Genomic DNA, 25,671 nt, shown 5'->3' on the forward strand with positions numbered 1-25,671 from the left:
AAGCTACTAACGCAAGACTCCTGGTTTCTTGTCCTACAAGTAAGAAGCTTGGCAGTTATCATGCCCATCCTCACAGGAGAAAAAAATCAAACAAGGTGAAAATAAAACTACTCCTCCTGGATCCAACAACTAATTGAAGTCAGAGAGAAAACCAATGTCTCCAAAATTGTATAGACATTTGAATATGAGGGATAAGAGTGTATCAGAGCAGAAGCCTGTTGCTGCAGCCAATATCAGACTTTATTTAAGAACTCTCCAGTGGGTCCAAGATAATGTCACATGTGGACGCTGAGCTTGCACCCTCCCCAAAACACATCCAATGTACCCCTTTGCTTAGAACAATTCCTCCTGAAAGACAACTGAGAAACAAACAGCTTCTGCACAAGCGAGAGAGAGAGAGAGAGAGAGAGAGAGAGAGAGAGAGAAAGCATAGAGAAGGCTGTGGGACCATGAGAGCTCTGCAGGAGGTGAAGGAACAGCTCAGGACTGAAGAGACCAGTGAGCGCCACTGTTTATACCTCCCGGGCATGTGGATAGAAGATGGGGAGCTCCATCCAGGCTCTATGGCCACCTGCAGGGCACTGCAGCACATCCCCAACCGCCCCTCCTGGAGCTAAATACAACAGAATCATGAGGGCAGCATAGCTTGTATAAAGATTGTTCTTCTTCCCAGATATTGACCCAGCAGGTAGGTATGGCAGAGTGACACTTTGCCCACTAAGCTGCCTGTGCATGTGGGGCTTCCCCACCTAGAAAGAGTGCAGAGCCAGCAAAACACTCTGGTACCAGATGCAGGACTATTCAACCAAGAAAAAGTGCAGAGATAGTGGGTCACTACTGGCATTATCCCTCCTGAAAATGTGGAGCCGGAAAATGGACTATGGTCTGCACACAGGACTGCCTGATTAGAGAAAGTGCAGAGATTGGGGGGCGCTGCTGCTCGCACTGGTCGGGCTGCTCTACCCAAGGAAAGCACAAAGCTAGCAAAACCCTGCGACCCAGTGTGGAGTGAGGGGGGCAATACTGCCCATGTGCACAGGGCTGCCAAGCCCCAAGAAGGTGAAGAATAAACAAATTAAGGCTGTGTGTGCACCTAGGCTACTTACCCCACCAGGAAAAAACATGGATCTAATGGGGGGTGAGATACAAGAAAGCAATCAGGTAACCCAGCGCAGACCATGCTCTGACAACAGATAACACTGAAAAATAAAATTTTTGTTGCATCCACATAAAAACTTATTCTTACCTAATTCAAATGTGCTGATCTCAAATTTAACATTAGTTTTTCTCTGTAAGCTACAGTTTCTTTGCAATTCAAGATTTTAGGTTTTCATCTTATTGTAAAATTTTCAACATTTAGTTTAACATAATGAAGTAGAATGTCTTTTTGGGCATCATCTTTGTGAAAATATAATAATTTATATAATGCAGTAAATACACTAATACACTAAAAGATATGACTGCATCAAAATTTTTCTACAATTTCCAAATAGAACATATTAAAAACACTTATTTTAATCAAATCTGCATAAAACTTATTTTAATTCTATTCAGGCAAAAATTTGCGTTTGTAGCTCTTGCGTTTGTGTATTTGTTGAGGTCAATCTCATTTGATGCTCCAGCAGTAGTCTGCTCATCATTCACAGCTCCAAGATTTTCAGAAAACTTATCAAGGTGACTGTCCAGGAAGTGAATCTTAACGTTCATGTTATATCCAATGTCGCATAAAGCCAACAGCATCCTTTGAACCAGAAGTTCATAGTTTTCTGCTTGTTTGTTGCCAAGGAAGTGCTTTGTAACTGCCACAAAAGACTGCCATGCTGCTTTCTCCTCCTTATTCATCTTCCTGGCAAATTCTTTGTCACGTATGAGGGTTCGAATTTGAGGTCCATCGAATACACCTGCTTTTATCTTCTCGAAAGACGAGGCAGGAAAAGCAGAAATACTATGTTGACAGCATTCACTTTCTCTATTCAAAGCCTAAACAAACTGCTTCATTAAGCCAAGTCTGATGTGAAATGGGGGGAAAATGATCCTGTCTTGATTAACTATAGGTTCATTCACAGTATTTTGCATCCCTACTTCCAGAGCTTCATGTTTCGGTCACTCCTTCTGTGTCCAGTGTTTCTTCCAGGCTCGGCTGTCCCACAAACACAGAAAGCAAGGATACTTTGTGAAACCTCTCTGTTGTCCTAGCAGGAAATTTATCATTTTAAGATCCACACAAATGATCCAGTTATGCTCCTCATACTTCAGAAAGTCAAGGACAATTTTTATGTCATTATAATCTTCTCGCAGATGAGTTGAATAACCAATTGGAAATGCTGCATAAACATTATCCGTTGTGTAGGAGAACACATTTCAAACTTCATTTAGAGCTGTCAAGAAATAGCCGCCATTCTGTTGGACTGTAAGTGGTAACACCTAGCTGGCTGAGAAGACTACTGATATCATCACAGTAAAAAAAGTGTTTGTCTTCGGAAAAAAGTCCACAAAAATTGGTTCATGCTTTCTGAAATGAGATGCATTAGCTGTATATTAGTTTCTTGAAGCCTGGAGGCCAATAACGCAGCTGCCTTCTTTGATAGGCCCAAATCTCTTACTAAGTCATTCAATTCGGGTTGGCTAAATTGCTGAGGGTTAATGACTGCTTGGCATCAGAAGAAGACCCTTCAGATTCTACAACCATTTCCTCATGCATTTTATCAAAATACACTTGATCACCATTTTCACTTTCCTCGTCCTTAGAAGAAATAAAACCAAAACCATTGAAATCTGGAACCGGGAGTATCTCAGAGTGTGGGATAGGTCATATTGCTGAAGGAATATTAGGATATGTGATCATATGCCATTTTTTTCTTGCTGATGCCCTTTGTATGGATCAGACAGAAATAACAGTCACTGCTGTGGTCCTTAGGTTCACACCAAACCATGGGAATACCAAAAGGCATTCCTTTGCATTTTCCTTTTGTCCAGTCATGAAGCATTTCCTCACAACTATGACTCACAATATGAGGAGCCCAATTCTTGTCTTGATCGCCAAGGGGAACTTGAAAATAGGCAATATATGCATGTGTTACAAATATTGTATGAAATATTATATCTTTGACGTTGAAGTGTGTAACAGCCACATATATAACAGAAGGTGTCAGGACTATTCTTACATTTACACCTACTCAAAGAAGCCATGATTCAATCTTAAAACAAAATAAGAGGGCATTTTTATAAGATAATAATATTTTACATTTAAAAACAACTACAATTATGAAAAAATGATGTTTGTAAAACATTAATTGCCTTTTGGTTATGTTCAATCCAAGAGTCATTTCCCTTTAACCCCAATTTAAAAACCAATGAATGCCATTATAACAAAAAGAAATTAAAATTGCATGAAAACTAGACCATGCACCAAAAAAAATGGATTTCAGATTTGGAATCAGCAATGCAGAAATATATGGAAAAAGTTCAAAAACATCATGAAAAAAAAAATGTCCCCCAGTGATTAAAACAGGACACGCAAAACACACACCATGCAGCCCCTTTTACACCAGGCAGCCCTGCTCCAATTAAAAGGGCAAGGAGGCTCACACCACAGGTGGTCCATTCAGAACCCACTCTTTCAGGCCAGGCCACACAACAAGTGCTGTATACAACCGGCAGGCTGAAACTATTCAACACACAATGTAACAAAGACAACTTTTTCAAGACTGGGCAAGATGACCATTTCATCAAATCAAAGGAACAAAAACAGACAAACAAAATGAGGAGATAGAAGAATAAACCCCAAATGAAGGAACAAGAAAAAAACTCCGGAGAAATATCCTAATGAAATGGAGATGGGTAAATGGACAGATAAAGAATTCAAAGCAGTCATAATGATGTTCAATTGTTCAATAAACTTTAGAGTAAAATAGAGGAACTTAAGAGAGCGCTTGAACAAGAAAATGTAATAAGCTCATTCGGCTTGAGCGCGGGGACGTGGGCTTGAGCTCGGGATCATAGACATGACCCCATGGTCGCCAGTTGAGACCAAAGGTCGCTGGCTTAAAGCTCAAGTCGCTGGCTTGAGCAAGGGGATTACTGGTCTGGCTGAAGTCCCTGGCCTGGCCTGGCCTGTCCTTGCGTCCCTTGGGCTGGCCCCATGTGTCTCCTCTCAGGACACCCCACCGCAAGAGTGCTCGCACGCGTGCGAATGCACGCCTGTGGGCCAAGCAGTCGGCTTCAGCGCCATCTCCCACGCAGGCAGGGTGGCCAGAGCATGGATGCGGACGGGAGCGCGGCTGCTGACTGGAGCCCGCAGGGCGGAGCTAAGGGAGCAGCGGGAAGGGCGTGGGCGGTGCCGCAGGTGAGCGCCAGGCGGCGGGCTGGGGGCAGCCGGACCCAGCCGGGGGAGGGGCGCTTCCTGCCGGCCGCTGCGGCGGGGTCACGTGGCCACGTCTCCCCCCCCTCCCACCCCCCACCCCAGGCCCCTGATTTTCCGGGACATCCACGCTTACTTCTCCCAGGAGTGGCCGCCATGGGCGACTGGGAGAAGGCGCGCTGCGGTAACATGAAGAGGAACCAGGACGCGCTGCTGCGCACAGGTAACCGGCGCGGGAACCGGGCGGGGACCACTGGACGGCCCAGGGGCTGACGGAGTGTGGAAGCTGCTCCTTCAACCGCTTCGCTTTCCAGACCACGATTTTGTTTCTCCCCAGGCCTCAGAGTTCCTCAGCCCGCTTGCCGGCAGGCCACCAGACCCCCGGCGGAGGACACTGAGGACTCGCATGAAGAATGGACTCGGAGGCAGCGAGGTGAGGGGCCGCAGGCAAGCTTCCCTTTTGAAACTGACCTGGGGTCAGCCCCCCACCCCCACCCCTCTCTGTAGCTAACAAGGGACAGAGCTTGCGTTTAGCAAATGAGCGAGATGCAAACAGTGCATTGTGCAGTATGGGGTGATTTGCTACATTGCTTCCATGTGTAAATAATTACACATATTTATAGATGTGTTAATGAGCAGGAACAGTATAGTAAAGAAATAACTCATTCAGAACACTTGTATCACAAGAGGAGGAGGAAGGTCTGGCCAGTGAGCAGTGCTCCAGGACAGGGCTCCCTGGGTGGTCCCGGCCACATTGCAGACAGGAAAGGATTAATCATGGTGATTAAGGCAGCTGGGGTTGTGGGCCAGGGTAGGGACCATTGTATCAGGCCCTGTGTCAGCCATCTCTTCAGTGTGTCTGGTTTTATGAGGGTGTGGTCAGTAAGGTGCTTCCATTTTCATGGGTCTAGCACTGAAACACAGCTGAAGTCCAGGTGTGATCTGTAACTTGACCGAAATGGTTTCTGTGGTCCACAGACCCAAGGTTCTGTTCCCAAGACTGTTTGGTGCTGACCAGACTCTGATGATTAAGGAAGGGCAAGGATGGTTAAATGTGTAAAGGTGAAAGGATAAGAAGGAAAGGAGGCAAGGTGGTCATTGTACCATTAGACTGGACAAGGCCACTCTGAAACAAGAAGACAGAAAGGAACCCTGGCCAAGTTGCTTAATTTATTAGAGAGTCGTCCCCATACACCAAGTTGTGGTTTGATGTCCAGTCAGGGCCCATATAAGAATCAACCATTGAAGCCTGTCCAGGTGGTAGCACAGAGGATAGAGCATCAACCTGGGACGATGAGGACCCAGGTTCCAAACCCCAAGGTTGCGGGCTTAAGGATAGGTACACTGGCTTGAGTGTGGGGTCATAGACATGACCCCATGATCACTGGCTTGAAGATCAAGGTTGCTGGCTTGAGCCCAAGGTTGCTGGTTTGAGCAAGGGGTCACTGGCTCAACTAGAGTCCCTGGTCAAAGCACATAGAGAAAGCAATCAATGAACAACTAAGGTGCTGCAGCTATAAGCTGATGCTTCTCACCCCTCTCCCTTCCTGTCTGTCTGTCTCTAGCTAAAAGAAAAAAGAAAAGAAAGAATAATCAACCACTACATGCATAAATCAGTGGAACAACAAATCGGTGTTTCTCTCTCTTCCCTCCTCTCTAAAACCAATAAAAAAATTAATTTATTGATTTTAGAGAGAGGAGTGAGAGAGAAAGAGAGAAGGGGGTAGCAGTGAGGAGCAGGAAGCATCGACTTGTAGTAGTTGCTTCTTGTATGTATCTTGACCAGGCAAGCCTAGGGTTACGAACTGGTGACCTCAGTGTTCCAGGTCGCTGCTTTATCCACTGTGCCACCACAGGTCAGGCAAATTTTTAAAAAATTTAAAAAAAAACAGAAAGGATAAAGAGTTATGTTAAAGAAATGGACTTTCTGTCCAGTTAAGTGACCTTTATTGTATTTTTGACATGAATGGCCAATTTTTTTTCTTTTTCTCTTTTATTTTAGTGAGAGATAGAGAGAGAGGGAGGGACAGACAGGGACAGACTGGCTGAAAGGGAGAGAGATGAGAAGCATCAATTCTTCATTGCAGCTCCTTAGTTGTTCATTGATTGTTTTCTCTATGTGTCTTGACTGGGAGGCAACACCACAGTGAATGACCCCTTGCTCAAGCCAGCTACCATGGATTTGAGCCAGCAACCATGGGGTCATGCTTATGATCCCACGCTCAAGCCAGCAACCCTGTGCTCAAGCTGGTGAGCCTGCACTCAGGCCGGATTAGCCCACTCTGACGCCGGCAGCCTCGAGGTTTCAAACCTGGGTCCTTAGCATCACAGTCCATCCAGAAGAAGCAAGACCCTCTGGACAACACTAGATGAAAATTGGTTAAGAGAAAATCATTTGTAGATTTCAGTTCCCCTAAGTCCTCTAGAAAGGCTAATAAGTATGGCCTAGGTATGTGGGGTGAACTTTGGAGAGGCCTGGATTTAAACTCTACTAAACTGAGAGTGAATTTAGCACTGGAGCTTTGTGCAAATCTTACAAATTCTCTGAGCTCTTCAATGCTAATGTGTAAGGAGAAGATACGTGCATGTATGCTTTGACAGTATTCAATTAAATTTATTTGTGTATATTTATTTATTTTTTAGGTAAAACGAGGGGAGATAGTGAGGCTGACTCCCGTATGCATCCTTACCAGGATCTACTTGGCAACCCCAGTTCTCGAGTACTGAGCTGTTTTTTAGCACCTCAGGATGATGTGCTCTAGCTAACCGAGCCATCCTCAGCACCCAGGGCCAATGCTCGAACAAATTGAGCCACTGGCTGCAGAAAAAGAAGAGGGAGAGAAGGGGAAGAGGGAGGGGTGGAGAAGGAGATGGTCGCATCTCCTATGTACCCTGACTGGAATCACACCCAGGACATACACTGGGCCGACGCTCTATCCTTTGACCACTGGCTAGGGCTTAAATTCAATGTAAAAGAACTGACACATACAAGTTGTTCCAAAAATACATCTCTGATAATAGCAACCATACGCTGTTGGTGTTGTATACCAGGCCTTTCCTCAATACCTAACATATAATGTGCCCTTAATAAAGTTGGGAAGTTATACTTCATAATGGGAAGATCTATAATCAAAGATTGAATTGGCCATCTGTAGTCAGTATAGAGGCTTACTATTGTAGAGGCTCTCTGAGCCAATAGTTGACAGAGGATAATACCAGAGTATATAGAAGGACAGGTGATAATTTGATGGGAGGACATTATTGTGTGTTTTCTGACAAAATAGGGACTAATACTCCAGACTCCACCAAACTCACTCTTCTCCAACTTAGAACTCAGGAGAAAGGAGACTGAAGTAAAGATGTATAGCCTACAAGAAAGAAAAGGCCATGTGTACCAAGAGGTCAGCAAGCCCCAGGATGATGACCACCTCTGTAAGTGACCCTCACAAAGCATGTTATCTCTTCATACAATAATTTCATCTGGTCATTAGGCCCTTAGAGCATTCCCTTCCCCAAAGGACCTGCACTGCAGAATTGAGGCTCAGTGATGTGAGTGCCTGGGCTCTCTCTGAAGCTCTACATGTCCAGGAACATGCACTACACTTTCCCTAATCCCTGTTGCTCTCACCCCCAGATTGTGAGAAGTGTCAGAACTTCTTCATTGACAGTTGTGACGTGCATGGGCCCCCTACATTTGTAAAAGACAGTGCAGTGGATAAGGGGCATCCAAACCACGCAGTCCTCACTCTGCCCCCTGGGTTGATAATCAGACTGTCGGGCATCCCTGAGGCTGGGCTTGGAGTGTGGAATGAGGCATCTACTCTGCCAGTGGGTCTGCACTTTGGCCCTTATAAGGGCCAGATCACAGAAGATGAAGAGGCAGGCAACAACGGATACTCCTGGCAGGTAAGAAGTATTTACCTCTTCCCATGTCTTGTGGCTTCTCACATTCCTCCCATGGCTTGGTGGGACCTGCCTTTCTACATACTAGGACATGGATGGAGACAGTCTGGTTAGCTCTGAGTACTGAGTGGACTTTGCAGACCATGGAGCTCCTGTTGAGGATCACAGGTTAAGTGGGAGCAAAATGGTACAGACACAAAAAAATGCTTCCTCCCAGCCCTGAGTGGATAGGTCAACTCAGATGTGATGAGTAAGAAAAATATCATGTGGTCACAAGTGGCAATGCATGCGAGCTGAAAGACCTTTGTTGACAGTAGGGTAAACTAATTCTTCTATTACCTCCTCACCTGGAAAAAAACCTTTCCTTTTTCTTCTTGAAATGCAGATCACCAAAGGGAGAAACTGCTATCAGTATGTGAATGGGAAAGACGAATCCTTGGCCAACTGGATGAGGTAAAGCCAATAAGTTTCTGGGAGTCACGAGAACACTCATCCCTCTCAAGCCCATACATCTTTCCTTCTCATCATGCCTCCCTCAGTGGTCTCCCTCAGTCCTCTGTTCCTCTTTTATCTTCATTCGATACTCTTTCAAAGCAAGAGATATTTAGAGGAAAAAGGAGATAAAAATATAGCATATGTCCTCAAAATAGAAATCTCTATGCTAGACAAAATTTAGCCACTGGAGAAAAACTTTGAGGGCCTGGATTACACTTTAATTTATCTAATTAACATTATTTAAGCAAACCCTTACTATATTCTAGTTTAGAGGAAGGTATTCATTACTTAAACAGATCATGTATCCCATATTCTTATGGAGGACTAATTGCAGACAGAGTGAAACAATTGATTTTAGAAATATTTAACTATAATTTTTCTATTTTTTGAGAAGTGCACAGTGCCAGGATACCTAAATCATTGATAGCCTAAACCAGTGAGGGCAGCAAATTATCCCAGCCTCACTTCTAACTAGAACTGAGTTCTGAAGCCTGCAGAGCAATGATCATGGGCCACTTTCCTGAGGGGCTATTTTATCAGGGGCTACAGAATGTGAATAATGTAATAATTATTGTTCTTTATAATTTTGCTAAGACAAACCTTTAAGCCCTGGCCAATTGGCTCAGTCGTAGAGCGTCAGCCTGGCCTATGGAGGTCCGGGGTTTGATTCCCAGCCAGGGCACACAGGAGCACCCATCTGCATCTCCATCCTTCCCCCTCTCCTTTATCTCTCTCTCTTCCCCTCCCACAGCCCACACTCCACTGGAGCAGAGTTGGCCCAGGCGCTGAGGATGGTTTCATGGCCTCTGCCTCAGGTGCTAGAATGCCTCCAGTTGCAGTGGAACAACGCCCTTGATGGGCTGAGCATTGGCCCCTGGTGGGCATGCCGGGTGGATCCTGGTCGGGTACATGCGGGAGTCTGCCTGCCTCTCCGCTTCTCACTTTGTGTTTGTGTGGGGGACCTTCAGATTTTTATGGGAAACTGGTTGAGGTATCAAGTGCTACCTAGATAAAATGTGAGGAGAATGGAGAAAGGCCTCTCAAGAAAAGATGGACTTGGGCTGAGTATTGAATGATGTGAACTAATCTAGACACAGAGTCCAACATCAAGTAGCAAGTTCTGTGATATAAACAGAACCTGATTTAGTTTAGAGAAGCTAGAGGTGACTGGGTTTTATGGCCAATCAGGGTGAGGTTACATCTCCAATTGGCTTTGGAAAATGGTATTAGGCAGAATGAGCACCATAAGCAGGACTTGGACATAGGAAGTAGTATGACATTGTGACAGGCTCAGACATTGAACAGAAAGTTCCCCGTGAGCAATGTGAGAGTGGGCGACATCAGAGCCCGAGTGTCAGGTGCAGAGCTGGACATGGATCTGAAGGTAGTAGGAACTCATCGCCTGTGGGTTTTTCTTTCACCTACCTCAATCCCAGGTATGTGAACTGTGCCCAGGATGATGAAGAGCAGAACCTGGTGGCCTTTCAGTATCATGGGCAGATTTTCTACCGAACCTGCCGGGTCATCAGGCCAGACTGTGAGCTGCTAGTCTGGTACGGTGACGAGTATGGCCAGAAGCTAGGCATCAAGTGCAGCAGCAAGTGGAAGAGAGAGCTCGCAGCAGCTAGAGGTGGGCACAACTGTTCTTCAAAATGGAAAGAAAAGAGAGCACTCACTTTAGAAATTTTCATGGTACACTCTAAAGTCAGTAAGATTTCAAATCAGATGCTTCAGAAATTAAGGATTCATTTCATATGTCTTTGATTCTTAGACAAATTTTTTTACTTTTAATTTTTTTTAAGTGAGAGTAGGAGACACAGACAAGATTCCTTCATGTGCCCCGACCAGGATCCACCCAGCAAGCCCTGTCTGAGGTCCACGCTCAGACTAGCTGAGATATCCTCAGCACCTGAGGTCAACACTTGAACCAACTGAGCTATTGGGCTGATGCTCGAATCAATTGAACCACTGGTTGTATGAGGGGAAGAGAGACAGAAGGGGGAGAGGGAGGGAAAGAGAAGCAGATACTCACTTTTCATGTGTGCCCTGACCAGGGATTGAACCAAGGACATCCACATGCTGGGCCAGGGCCTGTTTTCTGAGGGCCACTCCTGTCTAGCATACAGGGTAAGAGCAGAGGTCAGATAGATGACCAGCAGCCTGGAAATGCAGTGCTGTGATCCAAGAATAGATGCTGGGATTTCCTGAGGTGGGACAATGGTGCTGTTCCCACCTACAGGGTGGCTTGTTCTCTAAGATTTGCTTTGTTAAGTTTTGAAAACAAATTTCAGTGGGGAATCCTCTCAGACATTACTTCATCTCCAAGTGAGAGAGGATGGGAGAGGAATGGGAATCAGGCATGTAAGAAGCATGGTTAGAGGCCCTGGCTGGTTAGCTCAATTGGTTAGAGCAGGCATAGTCAACCTTTTTATACCTACCACCCACTTTTGTATCTCTGTTAGTCATAAAATTTTCTAACCACCCACTGGTTCCATAGTAATGGTAATTTATAAAGTAGGGAAATTACTTTATAAAATTTATAAAGCAATTACAGCAAGTTAAAGCATATAGTAATAATTACTTACCAAGTACTTTATGTCAGATTTTTGCTAAGTTTGGCAGAATAAATCTTTATAAAACAACTTACTATAGTTAAATCTATCTTTTTTATTTATACTTTGGTTGCTCTGCTACCGCCCACCACAAAAACTGGAATGCCCACTAGTGGGTGATAGGGACCAGGTTGACTACCACTGGGTTAGAGCATCATCCTGTAATACCAAGGTTGAGCCTGGTTCAGGACATATACGATAAATGACCAATGACTGCATGTCTAGGTAGAACAATGAATAAATGCCTTTTTTCTTCTTCTTCTTCCTCTTCTTCCTCTTTCTTCTTCTTTCTCCTTCATCTTCTTTTTTCTTTCTTCCTTATTCTTCTTCTTCTTCTCCTTCTTCCTTTTCCCTCTTCTTCTTCCTTCTTATTTCTTCTTCTTTCTTCTTTCTCCTCCTCTTCCTCTTCTTCCTCTTCTTCTTCCTCCTCCTCTCTCTAAAATCAATCAATTTTTAAGACATATGGTTGGGGAAGTATTTTGAAACAGGACTTCCCATTGTATATGAAATGGGACTGACACTGAATGAAATCAAATATGAATATTTGGTGTGAGACTTGAGGAAGAACATATTTTCAGTTTATCATCTGTGGGAAACTATGAGGGAAGCAATTCCTAGATGGGGCCAGTCGTCTTTCCAAATGACTGTGTTAAAAGCTACATGTATATAGGAAATGTTAGCATTGTTCCACCATACAAGGGGTGAAACAGCCCCTGATGCTACTTGACAGTCCCTCATCTGGAAATGTGTACAAAGGACCCTTGATATGGGCTTTCTGGATTTCTAAAGAAGATATAGTACATAAAAATTAAAAGAGAAAACAGACTATAAAGAAATACTTTGTGGAAGACAGAGATTACACTGTCAACCCCATAAGAATGACTCATGAGAGAAGTCTTAACAGCAGACAAAACATATGGCCCAGGCAGCCTTATCAACCTCTTCTCTGACCAAAATTTTCTCTTTCAGCAGAACCAAAGCCAGAGATAAACCCGTGTTCCTCCAACTTTCTGGCCTTCTCCAGTCAGAAATTCTTCAGAGAAAACGTGAGACACAATAACTCCCCTCAGATTCTCCCAGGAACATCTAGAAGAAAACAGCTCCAGTCAGAGGATTCCTGCCCAGAGGATCCAAATCAGCAGCAGCAACATACTGATACACACAGCTGGGATGACAAAGCTGAAGGTCAAGAGGTCAAAAAAAAGTCCAAACCTTTGATTAAAAGGACCAGGCAGAGGAGGATTTTAAGGGCCTTTTTAAAACCTCCCAAAGGACACATGGGGAGCTCTACTGAGCAAGAGAGAATAATGCAGGGAATGCCCAGCAGTGGCCAGGAAGTGAATTCAGTGGACACAGGCAAACTATCTATGGGAGTAAGAATGTCAAGAATTGTAGCTATCAAGTATGGAGAGTGTGGGCAAGGCTTTGATGATGGGTCAAATCTCAGACACCAGAGGACACTCTCAGTGGAGAAGCCTTATGTCTGCAGGGAGTGTGAGCGAGGCTTTAAACAGAAGTCAACTCTCCTCAGACACCAGAAGACACACTCAGGGGAGAAGCCCTATGTTTGCAGGGAGTGTGGGCAAGGCTTTACACAGAAGTCAAATCTCCTCAGACACCAGAAGACACAATCAGGGGAGAAGCCCTATGTTTGCAGGGAGTGTGAGCGAGGCTTTACAGACAAGTCAACTCTCCTCAGACACCAGAGGACACACTCAGGGGAGAAGCCCTATGTTTGCAGGGAGTGTGAGCGAGGCTTTACAGATAAGTCAACTCTCCTCAGACACCAGAGTACACACTCAGGGGAGAAGCCCTATGTTTGCAGGGAGTGTGAGCGAGGCTTTACATGGAAGGCAGATCTCATACACCAGAGGACACACTCAGGAGAGAAGCCCTATGTTTGCAGGGAGTGTGAGCGAGGCTTTAAACAGAAGTCAACTCTCCTCAGACACCAGAAGACACACTCAGGGGAGAAGCCCTATGTTTGCAGGGAGTGTGAGCGAGGCTTTACAGACAAGTCAACTCTCCTCAGACACCAGAGGACACACTCAGGGGAGAAGCCCTATGTTTGCAGGGAGTGTGAGCGAGGCTTTACACGAAAGTCAAATCTCCTCAGTCACAAGAGGACACACTCAGGGGAGAAGCCCTATGTTTGCAGGGAGTGTGAGCGAGGCTTTACACAGAAGTCAACTCTCCTCAGACACCAGAAGACACACTCAGGGGAGAAGCCCTATGTTTGCAGGGAGTGTGAGCGAGGCTTTACAGACAAGTCAACTCTCCTCAGACACCAGAGGACACACTCAGGGGAGAAGCCCTATGTTTGCAGGGAGTGTGAGCGAGGCTTTACACACAAGTTAACTCTCCTCAGACACCAGAGGACACACTCAGGGGAGAAGCCCTATGTTTGCAGGGAGTGTGAGCGAGGCTTTACACAGAAGGCAAATCTCCTCAGACACCAGAGTACACATTCAGGGGAGAAGCCCTATGTTTGCAGGGAGTGTGAGTGAGGATTTAACTGGATGTCAGATCTCATATATTAGAGGACACACTCAAGGGAGAAGCCTATGTTTGCAAAGAGGGTGATTCATTAGCATTAAATTGCATCTCCACAGCCATAGCTGTTACACAGGTCATACTCTAGTTCTGAGGGGACTTTAGAAGGAGTCTACTGACTCCTTACCCTCCCAAGACTAATTAGTACAGAAGTAACTGGTTAAACAAATTCTTCACTTTCATGACAAGAGATGAGCTAGACAAACAGTTCCTTAAGTGCTATGGGAATGTCAACACCAATCTCCTCCATGGTCTATTGACCTCCTGTTCTAATAAATCTTATCTCCATAAAACTATGAAGCCCACATACCTCAATCACCCCTGTCAATGAAACCTGAGAGTTCCAGGAGGGCCACAGAGTACACTGTCAGGCACAGAAACTCAACCCCTGGAAATATGGAAGTCTGGAGTCAATCTACTTAGCTTACTGCCCAGGGAGAGGGATTTGAGACAGACTCACCAGGAAAGGAATTTCCTAGATTCCCAGGAAGTGAAGCATTTTCTTTTAGTAGGCTAACTGTTGTAAGGTATCAAAAAGCTGAAAAATTGATATTCTAGGAGAAAAGGTCAGGCTTTCCTGTCCCGTCCTTCCTGTGGGGAGGGGAGGGAGAAGAATATAGAAGTTTCTGACTTGCAAGAACATTGAATCATTTAGTTTTAAATCTAAAATAAAGGTTAACCAAGAAACTTCTCTTTCAATGAGAGACAGAATTTATGTACCACCTTACATTGATTGTAGTTCCTCCCTCTTCCTGGAATCTTGAGAGTAAAATACCTCTAGGCTAGTGAGGGAAGATGAAACCTAAAAGATTTGTAAACATCTTTGTGTTACCTTGAAAGTATTAATGTATCTGTATGTCCCCTAAACAAATGTCAGCTTATGCCATGATGTCATGGCTCTCTCCCACCCATGTCTGATCAAGGGTATATAAACAGCCCCTGAAATATTTTTGGGGCTCACACATGATTTGGGTCTACTGCCCCGTGTCAGCTATATGCAGTCAGAATATTTAATAAATCTCCTCCTTTAATAAAACTTCAAAATTCATCCAGACTTGGTGTCTCTACATAACCCACGGAATTGAGGTACAGTACCTTTCAGCATTGGGGTACAGGTACTTTACAACATTTGGCACCCAACACAGACCTGTGGTGTTTCACGTCACCAGGTAGAGACACCCTGAATCAGATGGGCTCTCTGGGAGCTGTCTGACCCCCTTGAATCTCGAGCAGAGATGCCACCTGAGACTTTCCAGGGCTCCTGGTTTTCCTGTGGGTTTGGACAGTTCTCCAGTAGACGCCTCCCAGTTCCCAAATTCAACAATTTGGAAAATTTAGCAGAGAAATCAAGGAGGTAGGTAAAGCAACTCTCTGGCTTTACTGAATTCTGGCTTTCCTCTGAATTCTTGCTTTTGCTTATCTGTTTGGGACTAAACTGTAGGTAAGTTTGGGGCTTTGTTGAGTTGTGACTGGAGATGTGGAACTCTGGTGTGTAGGTAGGGCCTTCAGAGCTGCTTTACTGAGCTGAAACTGGTCTAAGTCTGGGACTCTCCAAAGACTGAGACATTGGTAGGAGGTCTGTTGGTCCTGCCTTAGGATTCTCTGGGATGCATTTAGTTGTACTCTGGAAAGCGGACTTCCAGAAAGGTTCATTTGTGTTTTCACATTTGTACATTTCTCTAGGAAGACAAGGGGACTGAGTAGAGACACCAAACTTCTGGAGGCAGCTAGTTGTGTTATGCTCTCACAGAAAAACCTGAGTAAAGACACCTTTGTATTTGTCGAGATCTCATTCTTTGCTCTCCTTCTGTCTGTTTAGAAACCCCTGGTTTAAAGGAATCTCTGGTGCTGTGGCCTGCGTGCACCTGAGAGGCCATGAGGGGGAGCGCTTCCCTTGTCTATAAAGCTTTGTCTTTGTCAAAATATCTGGCATTATTTTAATTGAAATAAAGCACACTCATTATTTGTTTGTTTATGTGAAGTCTTTGTTTTATGTTTAAATGTGTCTGTTTTAAGGCCTGGCTTGAGTTTTTGTGTCAAGAATTGGAGGTTTATGACTAGAAGGCAATTTTAAATGGGAAATTGTTTATTCTCTTTGTTCTTGGATCCAACCTTTAGTTTCAGGGGCTTTGTTAGATTTCTCCCCTGAAGAAATTATTCTCTTCTGTTGGCTCCTTCCTCTTGTCTTGTGTAATAACACTGGGGAACAAAATTTTTGTTGCATCAACAAAAACACTTATTTGTACCTAATTCAAGTGTGCTGATCTCAAATCTGTCATTAGTTTTTCTCTGTAAGCTACAGTTTCTTTGCAATTCAAGATTTTAGATTTTCATCTCGTAAAATTTTCAAGATTTAGTTTAACATAATGAAGTAGAATGTCTTCTTGGGCATCATCTTTGTGAAAATATAATAATTTATATAATGCAGTTAATACATTAATACACTAAAAGATATGACTACAATTTCCAAACAGAACATATTAAAACACTTATTTTAATCATAAAATTTATACAAAACTTATTTAAATTTTATTCAAGCAAAAATTTGCGTTTGTAGCTTTTACATTTGTGTACTTGTTGAGGACAATCTCATTTGATGCTCTAGTAGTAGTCTGTCATCATTTAGAGCAAGAAATAGCTGCCATTCTGTTGGACTGTATGTGGTAACACTTACCTGGCTGAGAGAACTATTGATATCATGACATTAAATAAAGTGTTTGTCTTAAAAAAAAAGTCCACAAAAAGTTGTTAACGCTTCCTGAAATGGTATGATGTCGGGAGCTGATCAACAACTGCTGGCTGACAAGGTCACAGCAGGAGAAGACCCACAACTGCTGGCTGACAAGGTCACAGCAGGAGAAGACCCACAACTGCTGGCTGACAAGGTCACAGCAGAAGAAGATCAAAAACTGCTGATTGACAAAGTCACAGCAGAGAAGACCAATGGCTGCGGGTTGACGAAGTCACCCAAAGGAGAGACACAACGATACTTCCCCCTTTGACTTTGTGAATTAATCTGGCCTTATATCCCCCCTTTTCTGGGTGTGTGCTATTATTTATGGCACAGGGATAATAGTACCGTGCTTTCCCTGTAGATTCGTAGTGATTTCTTTGGAAATGAGACAGAGGGTGTGAGTTCCACAGAAAAGCCTGTGGGCCCCTTGAGCTGGGCTCATAGACATAAGAGGCTGGCTATGATATCCCTTGTAAAGGGTTAAGTCTGTAGGAGAATTTCTTCTTAATCATGTTAAAAAGAATAGATTGTGACTTGTGAATGGGTAGGAGGCAGTGGCTGTGCACAGAGCACCTTTCGGCCTTCATGTGATAGAGTAGAGAAGCATTCCTTTCTTCTTGCTTATTTGATCTGCAGATAGTGGTACACTCTGAGAAGAATAGAGTTAGAACTTAACTAGTGTTTAAATATAATAAATAAGTAATATTTGACTAGACAATCGTATCTTAGGTAAGGTATAGTAGAATGGCCCATTGTGTGGCCTAGGATGAGAGCGTAGTCAGCAAGAAAAGAATGTTTTACTAAGAGAATTGTCTTTTGGCTAAAGGCAATTGCTAGGCTTTCTCAATGAGATGTTCTCATGAGATTTATATACTTTCCAAGATTTTTTGATAATGAGAAAAATGTAGGGGAATCCATAGAAGTAATAACAGTTAATGTCTTCTGAAATTATGTTGCTACTAGGCTATCTTGCAAGTGCACTATGTATATCTTTGGGTGAAAGCTACTCTTAATGTTATGTCAATTTCTTTATAGGCAAGCCTTTTAGAATCTTGTGAGAAAAAGTAGGACACTGCTTAAACTCAAAGCCATTTACCTGAGCAAACGGTGGCCCATTGTTAGTCCTTAATGATTTCGTCTGCTAATCTCTCTCTGCCCCTTAACTCACAACAGCAGTAAAGTTAGTTAACTATTAGTACTAATACTTTAAAAGCTTTTACCGATGTTGTTATTGCTATTCAAGTTATTTTGTATTTTGAATGATTTGCTACCTGGTTTGTAATTTATGGATATAAATTAACTGTTATCTGGAAACATGTAAACATCGTGAAACAGAAGCAATAATTAACACCATGTTAATTGTAACTCAGTGTGTGTGTATAAAAAGGGAGCTATACTAACATTTGGCAGAGATGCCTGGCAGTAAATGCTAACCAGAGAATAAAGAGAAAGAAAAGAATTCGGCTCTCTCAATCGATTTCACCAACGCCGTCTCCTCCTGTGGGACCCCGGCAGTATACTTTAGCTGACTGTTTAAGTACATTCTTTTCTTGAAGCCTGGAGGCTAATAACTCAGCTGCTTTCTTTGATAGGTACAAATCTCTTACTAAGTCATTCAATTCAGGTTGGCTAAACTGCTGAGGGTTTAATGACTGCTTGGCATCAGAAGAAGACCCTTCAGATTCTACAGCCATTTCCTCATGCATCTTATCAAAATACACTTGATCACCATGTTCACTTTCTTTGTCCTTAGAAGAAATAAAACCATTGAAAACTGGAACCGGGAGTGTCTCAGAGTGTGGGATAGGTCATATTGCTGAAGGAATATTAGGATATTCGATCATATGCCATTTTTTCTTGCTGATGCCCTTTGTATGGATCAGACAGAAATAACAGTCACTGCTGTGGTCCTTAGGTTCACACCAAACCATGGAAATACCAAAAGGCATTCCTTTGCATTTTCCTTTTGTCCAGTCATGAAGCATTTCCTCACAATTATGACTCACAATATGAGGAGCCCAATTCTTGTCTTGATCACCAAGGGGAACTTGAAAATAGGCAATATATGCATGTGTTACAAATGATGAAATATTGTCTTTGACGTTGAAGAGTGTAACAGCCACATATATAACAGAAGGTGTCAGGACTATTCTTACATTTACACCTACTCAAAGAAGCCATGATTCAATCTTAAAATAAAACAAGAGGGTGTTTTTATAAGATAATAATATTTTACATTTAAAAACAACTACAATTATGTAAAAGTGATGTTTGTAAAACAATAATTGCCTTGTGGTTATGTTCAATCCAAGAGTCATTGCCCTTTAACTCCAATTTAAAAACCAATGCATACCACTAACTGTAACAAAAAGAAATTAAAATTGCATGAAAACTAGAGCATGCACCCAAAAAAACGGATTTTAGATTTGGAATCAGTGATGCAGAAATATATAGAAAAAGTTCTAAAATCTCATGCAACAGAAAATGAAAAAAAATTTGTTCCCCACTGTAATAAATACCACTAAAGTAAAACGCCCTTTATTCTGGGTGCTAGTTAATTATCTGTCTCATCTTTCTTGCTTATATTGGTGCACTAATTCTTAGATTCTCCTGGAACAAGTTTCAGTTTTGTAATAGGTGCCGGTGCCTGGAACTTTTTATCTCCAGCTAGTAAGGAATATTATAACTGGGAATCCAGGCTGCCCCGATCAGTTTCCATACATTGATCAATAGCTAAAATTAACAATGAATCCACCACAGTGGCTTAAAACACACTTGATACAGAGCGGGAGCCACATCCCCTTAGTCAAGCCAGAATTGAGTCAGAAACAGAAAAAAGGAATAGCTAAAGTAAGTTTAAAATTTCTTTTGAATGCTAATGTAATGAGTTATTCAGCAGCAGAGAGACTCTGGAATTCTAAAGGAGACACCAAAGCTGTTCCTCCTGCAAGCTTTTACCCTCTTTTATTTGATCCAGCTAATAACACTGTTTTGTCTTTTTTTTTTTTTGTATTTTTCTGAAGTTGGAAACAGGGAGGCAGTCAGAGCGACTCCCTCATGAGCCCGACTGGGATCCACATGGCATGCCCACCAGTGGGGGATGGTCTGCTCATCTGGGGCATTACTATGTCACCAGAATGCCCACCAGGGGGCGATGCTCTGCCCATCCGGGACATTGCTCTGTTGCAACCAGAGCCATTCTAGCACCTGAGGCAGAGGCCATGGAGCCATCCTCAGCGCCCTGGCCAACTTTGCTCCAATGAAGCCTTGGCTGTGGGAGGGGAAGAGAGAGACAGAGAGGAAGGAGAGGGGGAGGGGTGGAGAAGCAGATAAGTGCTTCTGTGTACCCTGGCCGGGAATCGAACCCGGGACTCCTGCACACCAGGCCAATGCTCTACCACTGAGTCAACCAGCCAGGGATGTTTTGTCTTTTTCCAAAAGCTTATATAGACAGGAAAGAACCCTCAAACTCCTAAACGAGATCTTCTGAGCATGGCTTTTAAGGTCTATAATGATCAAGTAAGGAACGGAAAAGGCAAATAAAGCCCAAAAGATCAGGAAAATACCAGCTTTTAGCATACGCCCTTAAAGGCTCCAGTGCCCAGAAGGGGCTTCACAGGATTTCATCAGAGCCGTGCTTCAAGAGTGGAAAAGAAGGTCATTGAGCTGAGGCCTGCCAGGCTTCTCGGCCCCACCAGAGGACATTCCTTTGCTGTGGGAAAAAGGAACACAAGAAGGTAAGCTGCCCCCTTGCTCTGCAGAGGGAGGGTCCGCTCTCTTCCAGCCCTAATCTAGCCACCTGTAAGCTGATCTTGCCCAGCCAGCTGGGACTTGCCATCTGAAGGTGCCCAGGGCCATTGGCCCCATCTCACATCACCGTGGATGAGCCTAGGGTATTTCTTCCAAGTAGCAGGTAAACTGATCTCATTTCTTGTAAACACAAGGGCCACTTACTATACCTTGCCTGATATTCAAGTTTTATTTATCCCTCAAAGATCTCTACTGTGGGTATTGACAGTCTTATTTCTGTTGCTTTGTTTAATGTATAGTGTCTGCTTTATTCCTCTTGTCTCAATGCCTCCATGCCTATTTTAGGCTGGGATATGCTCCTAATTTCAGTTAAAAGCAGTGATCATTAGGACTTGGACTTTAGCTACAGAGTGTAAAATGCAACCACAACTGCAGTACCTTGTGGACTTTTACTGAATATGTGTAACTCCTGCTCTTTGAGACAATTCTCAGACTGAAGTGGGAATTAGGTTACATTTTCAAATAATATAAATCAGTAATAGTGTCAACATAGACTTAGTAAAATTACGTTAACATGTTAAGAACATTTGTGACTGTAAGAATTTTTATTTTGAATCCTGTTATATTGGTTAGAACTTAGTTTTTGTTAAATAATCTAGTAGGCTTTAGTCACTTATTAGGACACTTGTTATAATATTTGTTAACATTAGCTGTTTTAATTTTATTGTTTCATATTTTTTCAGTCTGCCTATAATTGGAACACAGGAATTAAGAATTTAAATGAGTAGAAAAATGCCACCCCAAACCAGTGGGGTTTTTGGGACCCTTATTGCCAAAGGTTTATTCAAAACCAATTAGAAAAATAATTTTGCCAACAATAATACCTGAATATTCAGTTTGTATCCAAGTAAATACTAAAGAAAATAAGGAAATTATAGAAAAAAAAACAGGTAAAGGGCTTTCCCAAATAAACATTTAGAAATAGACTTTAATAAAATAATTGACAAATAAATAAGGTACAGTGACACTTGTTAGGAAGTTACTATATAGAATTATTTCCAGGTTTAGCTTGCCCATTCTAGTGTTGGGCCTGCATTTATATCCACAATCTTAAAGCTGGTAGGAAAGGGACCCAATATTAATTAGAAGCTAATTTAAAGTTACATTGTGCCCACAGACACCAAAAAGTTCAGGACAAGTAAAATGCATGAATCAGATCATAAAGGAAACATAACCACCCCTTCCTTAGGGTACTAGCAGGGTTTTCAGGTTACTCAGCAAACTGTTCAAAAGACTGTCTGAGAGGCGCTTCTATCATTGCCAGGAGATCCAGTACATCACCCAAGGACTGACTCACACGTAGACGAGTCCACACACCATAATCCTGACAACTCCTATTGCGGCTAAGGTAGAAAGATGGCTTGCCCTTCTCCAACCACAAACTGGAAGCTGGCTGGTCTATGTATGGCTAAAAGAATGAGGAAAATCACTAAGGACTCCTTTTTAATCAGACTTTGGGGAAAGGGGAAACTAGGGTAAAACGAAAGCCAACTTAATTGTTACTAAAAGTTAAAGGTTTTTAAATTAAGAGTTCTGACTAAAAGTAAATTGTTATAAAAGCCAATTAGTTTAATGTAAATTGCAAAAGGTTTGTACTTTTCATAGGAAAATAATCAGTAATATTTGTTTCTTTAGTGAACTGCATTGCTATTAATGCTGTCTGTTAAATATCTATTACATGTTGTAAGTTAATATTCTTACTCCACAGCCTCAAATTCTTCAGTAAATTAAGTTAAGAATTTGATTTAGGAAATAAAACCAGTGGGGATTGTTGTAAGGTACCAAAAATCAATCCAGAAACTTCTATATTCTTTAGTTTTAAAACTAAAATAAAGGTTAACCGAGAAACTTCTTCTCTTTCAATGGGAGACAGAATTTACATACCACCTTACATTGATTGTAGTTCCTCCCCCTTCCTGGAATCTTGATTATAAAATACCTCTAGGCTAGTGAGGGAAGATGAACCCTAAAGGATTTGTAAACATCTTTGATTGTGTTACCTTGAAAGTATTAATGTATCTGTATGTCCCCTAAACAAATGTTGTCAGCTTGTGCCATGATGTCATGCTCTCCCCTGCTCATGTGTGATCAAGGGTATATAAACAGCCCCTGAAATATTTTGGAGGCTCACACACAATTTGGGTCTGCTGCCCTGTGTCAGCTATATGCGGCTAGCATATTTAATAAATCTCTTCCTCTAATAAAACTCTTCAAAATTCATCTGGACTTGGTTTCTCTATGTAAATCCACAGAATTGAGGTACAGTACCTTTCAGCATCTGGGGTATGAGTACTTTATAACAACCACCTCCTCCTCTGGCTTCTCTTGGCTCCTGTCCTGATTTCCTCTGACCTCTGTAGCCTCAGTGGTGCAAACCAGGGAAGAACATGTGCATCTGCATGTCCATGTACCTGACTCAGTCTGGGCATCTGGTCTCCCTCACTCTCTCCTCGTTGCCTCTTCAGGGTGAGCATCTCCTGGTGCACATCACATGGACTCCAGATCATTCCACAGTTGGTTTGAATCTCAGCTCTTCCCTCACCAGCTGTGCGACCTAAGGCAAGATTCTCAACTTCTCTTTGCCTGTTTTTTAATCTATAAATTGGGAATGCTGCCTGACCAGGCAGTGATGCAGTGCATAGAGCACTAAACTGGGACACAGAGGACCCAGGTTCAAAACCCCAAGGTCACCAGCATGAGCACAGGCTCACCAGCTTGAGCGTGGTGTTTGTGGGCTTCAACCGGGGATCATAGACATGACCCCATGGTCACTGGCTTGAGCCCAAGATTGCTGGATTGAGCAAGAGGTCACTCACTGTGCTGTAGCATCCTGGTCAAGGCACATATGAGAGATCAATCAATGAACAAGTAAGGTGCCTCCAAAACGAATTGATGCTTCTCATCTTTCTCCCTTCTTGTTTGTTCCTATCTGTCCCTCTCTCTTGCCAAAAAAAAAAAAAAGGAAAAAAATTGCTTCTCTCTCTCCACTCTCTAAAATGAATAAAATAAACAAACAAATAAATGACTGGACTTGCCGGATCAAGGCATATATAGGAGTTAATGCTTTCTGCTCCTCCCCCTTCTCTCTCTCTCTCTCTCTCTCTCTCTCTCTCTCCACTGTCTAAAATAAATTTTAAAAAATAAAGAAATAAAAAGTAAATTGCTACACTATGAGTCTGTAGGATCTCCATCCCAAACATTTGGAGTCATTTTGGCTCAGATAAACTCCTAAACACTCCCAGTTTTCATGTTTCTTATTTTGATGAGACCAAGCACCTAACCTTGTAAAAATAAGCTTTGCCTGATATATCATTAGGAAATGACAAATTCAGACTACAATAATACAGCATTCACACCTATCAGAACTGCTAAACTCCAAATATGACAGTACCAATGTTCTCATGCATTCATTGTTTAGTTCTTGGATGCTCCCTGATCAAGCCTACAACCTTGGTGTATCAGAATGATGCTCTAACTAACTGAGCTACCTGGCAAGGGCATAACCATGGGTTTCATCCAACTCTCTTATTTAGGGATAGAAAATACCTTTCAGAACCAATATATTACCACAAAAAATGAAAATCAGTACAGAGATAGAAAACATACTTAACATAAGCAGGTAATTGGATCAACTAAGGAGGGAGGGGCATGCTCCTCTTCCCTGAGAAGGAAGGAACAAGAAGAATGCAAGAGAAAGGAGCCTGCAGGGGTAGCTGAGTCAGCCAGTTATAGATTAACTACTTCCTACAGTTCTCTGAAAGGGTGCCTGGGGCCACTTGCTACACAGAGCAAAGAAGATAGAACTTATCTGAAAACCTCTTCCCCTTTTCACTTTTCAAAAGCTTTTAAGAAACAATGTTTACATACCTTAATTTAAAAACTTCCAACACTTATCCTCTGAGTCTACCTAAACTCACCCTCCCATCCTGGAGTCATGGGAGTGACATATACTAGACAAAGGGATCACGAGCCCCTGGCATGACAACCTCTATTCTGTTAAAAGTATATCACATGTAAATCTAACTTCGGGGAGTACCTGTTTGGTTGCCTCCTTCGGGGTAACCCTGCTCTGCCGGCTAAATAAATCCTACTTCCTTCATCAAGTTGTCTGGAATTTTTTGTCCTCCTTTGATTCCTGCAATACAACCACTGACATATAATGCACCGTACACACCCCTGTTCCTCCTGACTGCCACCAACGTGTTGTTCTCAAGATGCACACGACCTAACAGCAGAGACACACTGAGGACACATTTAAAAGGGACCATATTCCACTATAAAGGAAGTGACAACAAACTTCAAAAGTTTGAAATTCCATAACCCATGTTTCCTCCTCTCATAACAGTTAACCTTGAAATCATTAGTAACAGATAAACCAGGAGGTCCCTATACTTACACATATAAAATACTATTTCAAATAACCTGTAACATACATTGCAATTGGAATTCCAAAATAATTTCATCAACTGATAGTATTAATTTTAAAAACCTATGTTTCCCTGACCAGATAGCTCAGTGCATGGCCAGGGTCCACATATTCTGTTTTATAGAATAAAATCTACAATTTACTTTGCTCTTTCCCCATCAGTATATACTTTACTGCCAATGTGAACATAACAATCATTACTGAACAGAGACCTTAGACAGAATTGGGACCCCAAGGACTGTAGACAACTGAAGCTGAGCACTGGACGGACTTCCAAACCAAAAAGAGAACTTGGCACTGAACTCCAAACACTGGTCTCCAGAGCCAACTGAGACTAGGAAACACCAATGCCAGAAACTGACGGCACCTTGGACACCAGAGTCCATACATTAGGCCCTAGAACTGGAGCTGCTCGTGGGCCCCACACTGGAACTCGGATACGAGGCTACATGCAAAGGGATCTCAGATCCCAGATGCACAACAGAATACATATTCGACCACAGACCCTGGAGACAGACTCCTGATCTGTACCCAAGACCACATAACCGAACTTCAGACATGGAGCCAAATGCCTGACCCCACTTGCTGCATGACAGATGCAGGAGCTGAACCTGATACAATGCAAACAGAGCCAGGACTCATGCTGAACCTGACAAGCTCAGGGGAGGCTTGCATGGTGGCCTTTCAAACTCAGAGACCTAAAATAACCACACAGGTCGGTCAGACTAAAAGTAGTTCATGCTGGGTAGTCATGTCCTACAGAGATATTTTTCTCTAA

General features: G+C 42.8%; 1 pseudogene; it reads left to right on the forward strand.

The window, feature by feature from the left end:
- Nucleotides 1-449: 449 nt before the first annotated feature.
- Nucleotides 450-13,873, forward strand: LOC136382418 (histone-lysine N-methyltransferase PRDM9-like; annotated as a pseudogene).
- The last annotated feature ends 11,798 nt before the right edge of the window (nucleotides 13,874-25,671 follow it).

This window comes from Saccopteryx leptura, chromosome 10 (genome assembly GCF_036850995.1).
Source record: "Saccopteryx leptura isolate mSacLep1 chromosome 10, mSacLep1_pri_phased_curated, whole genome shotgun sequence".
Lineage (NCBI taxonomy): Eukaryota > Metazoa > Chordata > Mammalia > Chiroptera > Emballonuridae > Saccopteryx > Saccopteryx leptura.